General features: G+C 43.6%; 1 long non-coding RNA gene and 1 pseudogene across 6 annotated transcripts; both read right to left on the reverse strand.

Moving 5' to 3' along the window:
• Positions 1–312: 312 nt before the first annotated feature.
• On the reverse strand, positions 313–4,586 carry LOC120677695. Of its 6 annotated transcripts, none has more exons than XR_005676427.1 (6): positions 4,430–4,586; positions 4,122–4,338; positions 1,938–3,405; positions 1,579–1,802; positions 928–1,090; positions 313–703 (listed from the first exon to the last, which is right to left on the reverse strand). It is a non-coding gene; the product is annotated as an uncharacterized LOC120677695 (long non-coding RNA). The 6 variants fall into 6 exon arrangements; XR_005676425.1 differs by having other exon boundaries at positions 1,938–2,272; positions 2,809–4,338; XR_005676415.1 differs by having other exon boundaries at positions 933–1,090; positions 1,938–4,338.
• Positions 4,587–5,478: 892 nt separating this feature from the next.
• LOC120696042 lies at positions 5,479–8,672 on the reverse strand (annotated as a pseudogene).
• Positions 8,673–10,717: the final 2,045 nt, after the last annotated feature.

Below are 10,717 nucleotides of genomic sequence, written 5' to 3' on the forward strand. Positions count from 1 at the left end.
AAGAACACTATACCACAGTCACAATATAGCGACTACATTATGGTTGCTATAAACCCCCATAGCGACCGACCATCGGCCGGCATAAAGCTATGCCGACTCTAACTATTTGTCGGTAAAAGTGGCGTCGTTATAAATCTATACCAACCGATACATTTTTACCGACCGACTGTCCGATGCCCCATGAAAGAAATACCGATCGACAGTCCAACGACAACTATTCCCATGAACAAACATAAATTTTATTCAGTATATATATATATATTAAAATTATTCTATTAACAGTTCAGGTGATAAATCGACAATTGGAACATATAACGATTCACTGAAAGTGAGCTTATAACATTGATACTAAATTATCCATAATTCATACACATGAGGTAGCTAGCTATAAGCTAGTCCAATTGCACATTACAGCCATACAAAGCTAGCTAGCTAGCTCAGAGGCATGAGGTCTGCATCTATGAGCAGAAACATCCATCATTTCTAACCAAAAGACATCAAGTTTGCATATGAGGAAGCCGTTAGCATTTCCACATCTACCATTACAGGTCAAACTATCAGACTTCACTACAGCCATTAAGCTTGTGCAAAATATTCTGCAGGACCTCCAAAACAAAATAAACACAAAATCTTGATGTGATCTTCCAACTTGTAAACAGGTTCAAGCATCCTTCCTAGTTCTTAGCATTTCTTCCAACACTGCCTGAAAGTGAATATAGCATGTAATCAGTTTTCAGCAAAGTATGAAAAAAAAAGAAATGACATACAACCATTAAAAATGTAGTTACTGTTATCTTAGTGGATATCACAGGACCAAGTGATCTTAATTGTTTACTATTTTGAGAAATATCTAACTAAGCATACTAGTGTAGTTCCTTATGTACACACTACACAAGCATGTTATATGCTTAGTCATTAGAGCAACACCTAACTATGTTTGCAGAATTCTTCTACTATTTTGACAAGGAGGCCTCGAGAATAAGGTCCTCGGGAATAAGGTCAATCTGATGCTCGATCCCACGGATTGGTGGCAGCCCCGGTGGCACCTCCTTTGGAAAAATGTTTGCATACTCCTTCAAAAGTTTAGTGACTGCAGGAGGCAAAGAAGAAGGTATGTCCTCAAGTGGAAACAAAAGTTTGTTTGCAAATCAAAGCATAGCAAACAACAGTACTAGCATCAATCTCATCCAAGTCAGATTTGGTTGCAATGAAACATAACCCTTTCAGCTTAATCTCATTTTTGTTATTAGGGCCAGATTTGGTGTTGTTCTTTTTGTGCTTTTCAAGCTCATTTGCCACAATCTGATTTTCAATCTTAGCATGCTTCTGATTCTTTACTTTAATAGCTCTAGCAAGTTCATATTTCAAAATAGCTTCAGGAGACATTGAATGTAGCACAATCCTTTTATCATGGTATAGAAAGGAATACTGATTTGATCTACCATGATGCATAGAATCTTTATCAAATTGCCATGGCCTTCCTAGCAGAATACTACATGCTTGCATTGGCACAACATCACATTCAACAATATCTTTCTAGGAGCTGATGGCAAAGTTGATTCACACAAGTTTGGTTACCTTTCCCTTACTGCTGTTATTGAGCCATTGAATGTAATATGGATGCAGGGGTAAGATTTGGTGGTGAGCTCAAGCTTCTCCACCATGTCGCTGTTGGTCAAGTTGTTGCAGCAACCTCCATCGATGATCACTCGGCACGAACGCTCTTTAATGACACACTTTGTGTTGGAACAATGTGTGCCGCTGATTTGTTCCGCCTTCTCCATTTGTGCGCTCAGCACGCGCTGCACAATGAGGCTCTCTTAGCGGTCAGCTTCAGCTGCATTAATGTTCTTCTGGGCAGCCCTCACTTCTTGTATGGTCAGTCGCAAGCAATGCAAGTGTATCTTCATCAAGTTCACTAGCAGATGAGTACTCACCATCATTTTTTACCACCAAAACATGCTTGCTTGGGCAGTCACGCATGCATATGTCCAAATCCCTTGCAACGGTGGCACTGAATGTCTCTTGTTCTGCCATGGATGCCACCGATGAAGTGGTTGTAGCAGGTTTTTGCGCGGTCTTTGCTGCTGAATTTGCGGGGCTATCACGAGGCTTGTCACTAGAAGGTGGGGTTGCTGTCCGAGCTGATGATGAATATGGTGCAGCAACATGTCCAGTTAATGGAATGCTCAAACTGGGCTGCGTGGAAAAATTCTCCCTGCAGAAATGTTAGTCTTGGTACTTGCACGTTGTCCCTGTACTTCCCTTTCAGCTTTACAAGCAAGATGGAACAAACGGATTATGTTAGTGTACTCTTTATAAGCCAGGATATCCTGAATTTTTCAGTTTAACCCACCAAAAAATCTAGCCATAGCAGGTTCCACATCCTCCTCTAAATTGCTGCGTAGCATAACCATTTGCGGCTCTTGATAGTATTCTTCAACATTTTTAGTATCCTGTTTTAATTGTTGTAGCTGGTTTAATAGGTCACGTGCATAGTAATATGGAACAAATCTAGCCCTCATGACCCGTTTCAAAGCATCCCAAGTTTATGGCATATTATTAGGATTTTTTTCCATGTTCTATTCACCAAACGGAAGCAAAATCTGTGAACTCACTAGTTGCAGCTCTAACACATGCATTTTCAGGAAAATTATGACAAGTAAACTTTTGTTCAACAGCCATCTCCCAAGTAAGATATGCATTAGGATCATATTTAGTATCAAAAGAAGGTATCTTAAATTTTATTTTACTGAAAACATTGTCATTGTTATATATGTACCTCACGTGGACGTTGTCCACACATACCTCGAAGGTTATGGCGTAGATGTCACTGGCCTCGATCCTCCACTTCGGTGTCAAAAGCATAATCAGCACCTGAATTTTCATCATTTTTCTCTTCCTCTTCGCCATGTCCTCTATGCTGATCATTTGTCTTTACATGGAGCTCATCAAAGTGCCTCAAATGAGCAGCGAGACTCTTGTCTACGCGACCAACCATTGTCTTCAACCCTGCAAGCTTGGTGTTGAAATCTGCGGGGCCTCCATTTGCCCAATCTTCTCATTTATCACCTGCAAATCATTATCAATCCCATAGGTGTACTCCCTCAGTAGCTTCTGAAAATACTGTGTGATGCTCTTGGTACGAGGTGTAAGTGGGCCTCCATCATCCTCATCCTTATTCTCTGAACCTGCCATGGAAAAGATGCAAGAGCAAACAGAAAACAAGTAAAGTAGGAAATTTCCTACAACTATTAGATGTAATTGTTGTCTAGTGCTCTCTCACTCTCAACCTGTTGTACAAGCTCCTATCAATTCTTACCCTGCTCGCAGGAGGGTTGGCAATCAACAAGTCAGGCACCAGGAAGGAAGTGTATCGGTGCTGCAGCAACAACTCCTGTAAAGCTGAAAATCGAGTATGTGGAGCTGTAGGTGGGCTAAAAGAACATAAGGAAATACTAGCACCATGTTAGTCACAAAAGCAAGCTGAGTAATCGTTCGACGGTAGTCTTGTGCTGATCCTAGCCTAGACCGTGCTAGATATGCGAGCCTAGACACAAGGGAAGTCACAAAGCACCAACCAAAACAACAAGAATAGCAAAGGAAGAATCATACCCTTTTCTTCTTCTTCTTGTTTTTTTTCTTTTCTTTTTTCCAGAGGACACTCAGAAACTGATTATATAAAAAAAAGGACTGCAATTGAGAAACTCAGCACATACTCTCTCTGTTGAGTAAGGCCGAACTCCACCTATTTGCAAAACTTACTTGGCCTTCTACACAGATTAGACCGAGCTCTATTTATTGCAGTGAGGCACTCGGTCTCCAACAGATTTGCTCTAGGCGCACTTCCAACTCGATCCAGAGATCAAAACCAACTATAGGTGATGCACGGCTGTGACTGAAAATGTGTGATAAGAACTCGAAACTCTAAAAGTACTAAAACTAAGACCAGCAACTCGACACAACCCGACGCAACCAAAGACTCAACAAGCCCTAACCAAGCAGTTCTAGTAAAGGCTCAAAGGGTCTATGGGATCTCAGAAAAACTAGTCTACTAATTTTTTTTGGCCTTTTCTAGACTATAGGACAAGTAAAACGATGAGGAAAAGGAAATCTCTCACCTATGAACCTTGCTCCGATTACCAACTGATGAGAACCCAAGGGGGATTTCCCGATCTTTCGGTGAGGACGAACTGGATAACTCGATTTGAGGGGAAGAGGAGACGTTGGTGGTCCGACTTCAGCAATCCAATGGCGCTGCGCCTTAGCAACCGATACACCTCCTCCCTGGTGGCCGCGCCCTTGCGATGCGCGACACCGGCCATGAGGGCACCCGTCCTGCAAGTAAATCCAAGAACTCGCAAGAATAAGTAAAAAAGCACTGAAATCGCAAGGGGGAAATCAAGAACTCAGCCTAGATTGAACGAACGTGGGGTTCCGAATACAAGGAGACGGACGGCTGGATCAGCACGCGCGGTCCAGGAGAAGTAGCAACTGCTAGTTCGTGAAAACAAAACCCAACTCTCCCATGGCGGCTGCTGGGGGGGATAAGTACTGGGAAGACGACCTCCAACCCTAGGACGCGCCCCAAGTGGGCTCAACTGAATACACGGCCCATTGGGCCAAAATAGAGTGGCACAACACCATGGACTGAAAACCGTTCTGTACGAAAATGACGACTGCGCCCAACTCAGAATAGGTATACTCATGAGGCCAGATCCGTTTGAAAGAGGACTTCATAAGCTTTCCGTGAAGTACTTGAACGTCCCAATCGGAGTCCGAATGAAGTCTTGACCGTTGTCACAAGTTTGTGCGGTCCTGCTGTCCGAAACCAGCCCACGCGAATCCGCTCCCCTTCTTATCCTCTCCATCATTCCTAAGCAAAACAAGAGTGCACGTCTTTCCATTGTCAAAATATAATGGACAAGAGCTTAAGAATGAACTTATTTGATGATTGAGTTGACGAGCATGAGCTTGAATAATAGAGCCAGGTGGTGGTGTGGATGTATCATTGGTGTTGATGTCCTCATCAAGGCCGATAGGGAGCGGATGGTGGCGGTGCAATTTTTGTTGTAGAAATTGCTACGGACAATGACAGGTGGGTCCCAGCGACATGTCTTCGGGCTGCAGGACACCTCGGCATGGTGACATGGCTCCATTTGACAAAACCGGTGTGGAAAGGGTCGGGGGGCACGTGCGTGGTTTTCACTGTTTGAGGAACCAAAATAGCCGATTTTCGACTCCAAGGTGAAAACATAGACTCGGCGCATCGTCCAGAGAGATAAAAAGATTTTTTTTTCCACCAAAATATCCTGGCGCACCAAAAAACTACAAGCGTCCAATTTTACCACCATCTTTTTTTAAAAAAAAAGAAAGTAATGGTCTAGGAAAAAGAAACAGATTTGTGTTGTGTTGTGTGCAGTTTCATAATTACACTTATCACATCTTACGAGCATGGTGAATTGGTGAAACAACACATTGTAGAGCACAATAATTTCTGCATCACAATTCCACATTTGGTATTTGTACATGCCTTTCTGTTAGGCAGAAAAACCTCAATGGCACAACGAAAAACAGTGTACTCTTAACAGCTTCAGAGCACGTAAACAAAAGACCACTAGGTGGATATCTTGGTTACGCACGTAAATGCATTCATCTGGGTATAGCTCATGTTGATATTTTTGCAGCCGGTGAAGCCAAAGAGTCCCCCAGGCCCACTCACTTACTGTCTTGTCCCTTCTTCGGATGGATAGCTTCGGCAATAGCTTCGATCTCTTCCTTGTCACGCTCAAACACATTCGGTCCTTTGACTTTGTCTACTGGTGTGTTCTCGCTTATGTCAGTACTTGTTCTATGAGTTTCATTTGTGTGAGTTTTTATTTTCTGCAGGCTCCCTTGTCTTCCTTAAGCGATTCTGCATGCATTCAGATTTCAGAGGTCCGCATCAATTGAGCATAAGTTCTGAATCTAAGTGCTGCTAGTAATATGAAACAGAATTAAAAACTTGGAACTAAGAATTTAAGATAATCAATACTGTTTTAAACAACAATTGAACTCTGCCCCAGTTTTTGCATTAGTATCTTGAAAAGCAGCACCTCAGTAAGTAGTCCAGAGAACCTTTATGCTTGAAAGACTATCCACAACTTTCCACGATCAAGCAGCAGTAAATTTTAATATTGGGACAATGACAATCATTATGAACTCAGTATGCTCAATAAGTTCTTTCTACAACTAGGAAAAAGTCGGTATGCTAATGTTCTGCGAATTTTTTTTTATCTCAGGAAAATTTTGACAAACCTACGCTTTCCCAAAAGGTGAAAGCATTAGGAAAAATGCATAATACATTCTTTTCATCAATACAAACAAAGGGACTGCACATGCTCTAGAAGGAAACAGGAAGCTGAGTTTTCACATTTGCAAATATTTTAGTAGAGCAGGAAGCCTAAGTTTCACATTTTCAAATAGTTTACTGTTAAATCACTTGTTCATCTAGATGGAGTTAGTTTAGAAAGAATTTCCCTTAGCTTATCATACTTATTTGTGTAAGCTTTGGGTCTTTGTTAAACTGTGCACTGTAAAATCTGTAATAGCTGGCAACCCCAGCATGGACCATCTTTTGCCTTTGGTCTAAATCACTGGCTTTTGTCAATGATCACATTAAGGTCTGAATAGTGTGAACAAATGACAGGGTAAACCTTGTGTAATTATCTTAATCACTATACTGAGTAGGAAGGCTCAAGCTGTAGATCTGCAGTAGATGGGCCAAAAGGTTTTCCTGTGAACTACCTAAAATGCACTTGGGTAGGAAGGATCGATCACCCATCCTCATGGTGACCAGCAAGTAGCCAAATTGTACTTAGCTCACATTGGTATAGATGAACAATACGCAGAGTTAAAAGTATACTATAATCCTACTGTAAAAAGCAGTAAGATGTTAATTGTTTCTTAGTGCAACTATTGTTCTTTCTTCCTTATCCTAAAAATTTCCATCTTCCCTTCTCTATATTAAAAAAAAACATAGTAGTAAAGTAAATTACCATCCTCCTTTTCATGAACAGCTCCAGCGAGAGCTTCAATCTCTTCCTTTGCTCGCTCAAGCAGATTAGGACCCTTCACCTCGTCTACAGATGTATTCTCATTTATATCGCTGCTTGTTCCGTGAGTCTCCTTGCCATGAACTTTGTCTTTATTCATAGCATTCCCCATTCACAGCAGAGTGCTTCCACTTCAGCACTCCACTGTGCCTGAAAATGCAAGAGCTTCCAGCACATCAGAAAACAAGAAGGTAAAACTTGGAAGTTGGAACATTTATTTGCTAAAAGGACCTGGGGCCTTCACTTAGAGAAGGGACGAACAAAGAGCACAACATAATATGAAACTCCTGTTACAGCTCATTTCAATGGGAAAAATGGCGAGTTAAGGATCTTACTAATCCTATACTGGGAGTGCTGAAGGCAGCCCATCTGGTAGTGATGTTCACAAAACTAGCAGCAAAGATGCGACATATATGCATGATTATCTTGTCGTGGCCTCAAGACATTGCCTGGGGAATCGAATCCCACCAGAGGTCTGGTTGCGAGGAGGATATTTAAGAACTGGCTAGGGTGCCCACGTTTTCCAGCAAAAGAATTTGGAAGCCCTAGGAATTGCCATTTCCCCTTTCAGTAGCATAAACCGATCTATCGCTCTATTAGGGACAGCAAGAGTGCACCGTGAATGCGATTCGCTCATTCAATAACCCGAAAGCTTCTATGAATTGTGAATCGAAGCATGGGCGCTGCTAAGAACCAACGATTCCTTCCTAGGACTGAAACCAACCAAGGGTCAGGCCAACACCATGCCTCAGTTGCTCCTCAAGATGGGAATGGGCCGACCCGGCCCTGGCTTTGGACCCGGCCCCATGGCCTTGAGGCTAATTCTAGGGGTCATGAGTCGACCCATTTTTCCTAGATGTTATGGCCTTAATGGCCCATTGGGTATTATAAGTCGACCTAAATATTTTTTTAATCCTAAACTATGAATACTATCAACACTTTTAAAAAAGATAAAATTCAAGATTAAAACATATCACAATAATATATTAAGATTGTTAGCAATGCATCAAATTAAATATGTTTACTAGCGATTCATGATTTTAATTTTATCCATTTTCACTTCTAACGTATAATATTCCTCACTATATTTTGAAGTATATAGAATCTAACAACTTATGACCAGTTGTATTTATTCAAAAGAATGATGAAAACCAATAAATCAAATAAAAAAATCATTAATATGATAAGTGGGTCGACTCATAATACTCATTGGGTCAATAGGTTCCGGCCCTATTGATCCATTTTGAAATTTAGGGTCGGCCCCTAAAATCCATTGGCCCTATTTTTTGGGTCGGGTCAACTACATCCATAGTTGCTCCACACGCCGATACCAACCGACATAAAGAAAAGAGTTAACAGATTCAGAGAGTGAGGGAGAGAGAGAGAGAGGCTGGTGGGAGGGAGAGCGGAGCGGTCGTGCCTGTGGCTAGATGGCGTCGCCGGCGAAGTCGATCGTCTCCGGTTCCGGGAGGGGCAGAGATGCAAGTTCCAAAATCCGCCGAACAGCGCACGCTTCGGGGAAAGCCGAAAGCAGCAGGAGGAAGCCCGGCCCAATCGAGTCCAAAGCCCAAAATCCAGATCTAGTCCAAAGCCTAAACTCCAGAATCTAACAAGTACTCCCACTAAAAAAAGAGGTTAATTGGATTCATACCACTTCAATTTTTGAAATTCCAAGATCTACCATTACAAATCACCTATTTTGAAATTTTCCATTATAATTCTTCATCTACATAATTCTTGCCATTTTTTATGTTTTTTGGGCGCATAAGCCCACTGTCATGTCAATATACGCGTATGCATCTTCTGTATGGATCAAAGCACCCCGGTCGTATCTCTATCTCCACTCGCTGACATATGTGTCCTATAAGTCAGCTTCTCCTTCAACCTCCAGTCATCCTCCACCATACAATCGCTGTTGTCGCCCGCATCCGCCTCCTGCTTGTATGTCCGCACGCGCCAGAGCTCACCGCGTCCGGCTGCCGTCAGCCCTCTGGGACCGCCAGCTCTAATTTGGAGTTTGGGGGCGGCTACTTGCATCTTAGTTGGAGTAGTAGAGAGGAAGGTTGGGCCTGCATAGGTTGTTTGCTCGGTAGATTGGACTGGAAGGAACCAAGGAGGGAAGAGTAGCAGCTGTTGGCGATCGATTAGGGCGATTCTAGTGCTAACATGTCCTACCGATTCATCCTTGTGCTCTCCTCCAGGAAGAAGTCGATGTCGAGCCGTGTGTTGCCATTGGAGCCCCCAGAGCTCTGCTTCAACGTCGTCGAGCATCTCCGACCATTCCTCGCCGCCTTTCGCCCCTCCCCCCAACGGATCCTTAGTGAGCTCCTTGACCGATCCGACCCTTCTCCAGTCCCCCGCTTGATTGCTCACCGCGTCGCCACGAATGTGGCGCCTCCGCACCGACTGAGTTGCCCCCTCCCTCCCCCCGCCGCCGCCGGGAGCCACGCGCCACGAGCTCCAAGTCAGATAGGGGAGGAACATGGCGGTGCCCGCCCGCTGGAGCGGCACATGAGTGCGGCGGTGGGGTAAGATGTGAGCTGCAGGCCGGCCACCAGCACCAACAGGGAAGGGTTCTGTTAGTCAAGGCATGGTCGAGACCAGCGGGTGGTTTATGGAGGATGGCTGGAGGTTGAAGGAGAAGCTGACTTGTGGGACCCACATGTCAGCGAGTGGAGATAGAGATGCAACCCGATGTGTTTTGATCCATATGGAAGATGCATACGCATATATTGACCTAATAGTGGGCCTATGCGCCCAAAAAACATAGAAAATGACAAGAATCATGTAGATGAAAAATTATAAAGACAAATTGCGAAATAGGTGATTTATAATGGTACATCTTGAAACTGGAAATTGAAGTGGTATGTCCCCTGTTTAGTTCGCGAAAATGTTTGGGTTTTGACACTGTAGCACTTTCGTTATTATTTGACAAATAATGTCCAATTATGGACTAATTAGACTTAAAAGATTCATCCCATACTAATCAGTTAGACTATATAATTAGTTATTTGTTCAACTACATTTAATACTCCATGCATGTGTACAAACATTCGATGTGACGGGTACTGTAGAAAATTTTATGGAACTAAACGGGGCCTAACCCAAAGAAAAAAAGAGGAGCCCTCCCACTAAAAAAAAAGGCAAAATAGCCAAATTCGTCCCTAAACTATCGCGCCGGCTCAATTTCGTCCCTCAACTATCAAAACGTCCAATCTAGTCCTTGAAATATCTATATTGGTCCAATTTCGTCCTTGTGCTGAGATGGCGTGCCACAGTGCACTGTCTCGTCAGCGCACAGTCATATTAGACTTTCAACTCATGTTGAAATGTCAATTTTACCCCATTCTTTTTTGTCAAGACATCTGCCCTCCCTCTCCTAGCCAGCCTCTCTCGCTCCCTGGCAGTCAGGACTCCGCCGTTGCAGTGAGCGCGGCGCCGCACCTCGCCGTCCCCCTCCTAGCCTGCTCGCCGCCCCCAGTAAGCCTGCTCGCCGGCTCCTTCCCAGCCGCTCGCTGGCCCTTGCAGAGCGCCACGCAGGTCACTGCTCCTACAATGCCGCGCGGATCTGCTTAAGGGCGAGGTGGAGGCTCAACCTGAGCAAGGAGAAAAGTAGCACACGC

Source organism: Panicum virgatum, chromosome 2K (genome assembly GCF_016808335.1).
Source record: "Panicum virgatum strain AP13 chromosome 2K, P.virgatum_v5, whole genome shotgun sequence".
Classification (NCBI taxonomy): Eukaryota; Viridiplantae; Streptophyta; class Magnoliopsida; order Poales; family Poaceae; genus Panicum; species Panicum virgatum.